Raw genomic sequence first — 2,500 nt, 5'->3', positions numbered from 1 at the left:
GTTTTGCAATATGCACTGTGTTGTCTGAACTGATCCTTGTAAAATTTTTGTAGTTTCTTGTCAATTGTTAAATATGGAAAAAAGGATTTACTTTCTGAAAGAAAAATAACATTAATGACGTCTCTTGATCAGGTTAGGATCTGATGAATTTTTATTTTAAAAGGCAAGCAAATCAGGGGCAAATTAATTTTCTCTGAGCTGTTTAATGTCAGTAAGTGGGCTTTCCAGGATGAAGCACTTTTTTGCCTGCTCTCTGTGTATCATACAGTGTATAATCTTTTCACCGGTTTATCTCAGTTTCTGTTGGGGCTGGCTTTCATCGCTCTTCTATAAATTTAACAAAAAATGCTGTGTAAAGAGCGAAAGATGTATTTTGCTTTCATGATAATTATAAATTCGTATTAAAATTTGGAGAAACGTGGAGGTCAATTTGCCTGAGTTCTTGCATCTTTGCATACTCCATTTTAATATCGCTTTAAGCATGCTTGCCAAAATATCTTTTGTAAGCGTGTCACCATTCACCACCCGGTCTATAATTCACCAGTTGTCTTCCTTTATTGTTCAGAGTATTATAGAGAGTATCTGGAACGTCATAAGGTTTTTCAATGTCTCTTTACCGACAAAGACAAAGAGGCATTGTCCTGTATCGCAACCACTCGACGAACTAGTCTCCACCGATAAGTTCGAAGCTCTCACCAATTCCACCTGCAGAACATCGCCAAAACAGGGTTTAAGGGAATTTCTGGTCCTCCCAGAAAACCAAGAACTTGCAAAAACCGTTCGAGAAACTTGCGACAAAAGCCAACACTGTCAAAAAAGTAAGCATTGCAGCGCTCGTTACCTCCATTCACCGTATAGTCACACGAAAGGTGCATTTACCACGCGAAAACAATTTTTACACAATTTGTACACCCCTTCAATTTTTGGAAAAACATCAAAACTCGTCAAAAATTGTGACAAAATCCTTATCTTTCAAACAGCGACCTTATTTTTTTGATTTAATCAACGGCTGTCATTTTCCGGCGAACAGATAGTCTTTTTGAATGAGCGCGCCCTTGAGCCTGCGTTTCGTGCCGCGGGATCAGTGACTTGCGCAGTCGTTTTTCAGCTCTGTCGACAGAGCGCAAAAACCGCTGATTCGCTAGAGGATAATGACGTAAAAGAGCTTGGTTTGCGTAACTGCGCTTGTGCAAGCGCAAGACATTGGAACAATCTCGTTCCCAGGGTTTTCTCGGCTTTTAATAGGGAGCTTAAGCATGCGCGTTTTTGAGACGCGGACGGCAACCAGGAGTGAAAATTTTGCGTGCCAGGACAGTGCTGTCTCACAGATTTTTATACTAATCATCTCTAATGGAGAAAAGATACTTAGCAATAAAAATGTGTTTGTGGGAAGACAAGTTAAAAGGGAAAACAACTCACTTCCGCTTGCCGTCCGCGTCTCAAAAACGCGCGTGCTTAAGCTCCCTAATATGGCGGCGGAAACAGGGCTGAATAACGTATGCGCATGTGCAAGCTGTCATGACAACAGTGTTCAAATTTCGGCGCGAAGGTGATATGTTGTTCTTTCGTCTTGTTGAACGTAGGCAAGTGAAAGAAAGGAAGAATCCTCCTTTCGTTTTCGACTCAAAAAGGGAATGCTTTTGTCCTCCACTTTCACAAGTAATATTTTGAAGACTTCATGATCTGCATCGAAGATTTTCTTCCAGGAAATGCCGGTGAATATGACCTTTCAACGCATTTTATGTTTGTTTGACGCATTGATTTCAACTGCCACGAAGCAAAGCCAAAGAAACTACCTAGTATCTGCTTCGTTTTCGATCCTCTGCTTGACTTGGCTTCTCGTAACCATGGAGCTGTTACGAGAAGCCGCTGTGGGGATGGGGTAAGTGGAGTATTTTGTCACGTGACACACAATTAGAATTTCGTTTTCGCTACACTTGATCAGCGGTTCCAGGAATCAAAAATGGCTGAAGATGTCTGAAGATTTAGCTTCAATGTGACTTCATTTTGCGTGTTTTAGCTGCAAAATAGGTTTTTTTGTGGACCGTTGAATTTCCAAATACATTTATCGTGATTTTTACTACCAGGACGCGTGTGGTTTGAGTATTTCGTTATATGTAAGGTAAGAGTCAATGCAATTTTTTTTAATTATTACTGATGTATACGTATCGAATTAAGATCGAACTTTATTTCGTAAAATCGATTTTTACCTCGTGCTTGAGGGCAAGTCAATAATATGGTACTCTAGTCCAGCTTTAATTGGTAAATGTCTCAAACGTGTGAGGTTCCTGCTATTAATAGCAGAGGGGCATTCTGTCTGCGCATGCACCAGATTTGAGTTTCGATGAGTGTAGCCGCTGGTGGGTGCCTGCACAAAGCCCGCCATTCTTCGAAGAAAACGAAGTTGTGCTCAGTTGTGCGCAATGGCGGTGCAAACAAAATTGTTTTTTCTTTTGCAAGTGTGTGTAATAATTTTTATTGTAAATGTGACGGAAAGTGT

At 40.5% G+C, this 2,500-nt stretch overlaps 1 long non-coding RNA gene across 1 annotated transcript in view; it reads left to right on the top strand.

The window, feature by feature from the left end:
• LOC138025893 (uncharacterized) overlaps nucleotides 1-417 on the top strand; it is a 2,682-nt gene extending 2,265 nt beyond the window's left edge. Inside the window, exon 2 of the long non-coding RNA XR_011127182.1 lies at nucleotides 1-417. This exon is cut by the window's left edge and continues 835 nt beyond it. This is a non-coding gene — a long non-coding RNA (uncharacterized lncRNA).
• Nucleotides 418-2,500: the final 2,083 nt, after the last annotated feature.

The sequence above is a fragment of the Montipora capricornis genome, chromosome 2, assembly GCF_036669925.1.
Source record: "Montipora capricornis isolate CH-2021 chromosome 2, ASM3666992v2, whole genome shotgun sequence".
NCBI lineage: Eukaryota > Metazoa > Cnidaria > Anthozoa > Scleractinia > Acroporidae > Montipora > Montipora capricornis.
Note: the sequence above shows the minus strand (reverse complement) of the source record. Positions and strands in the feature narration are given on the sequence as shown.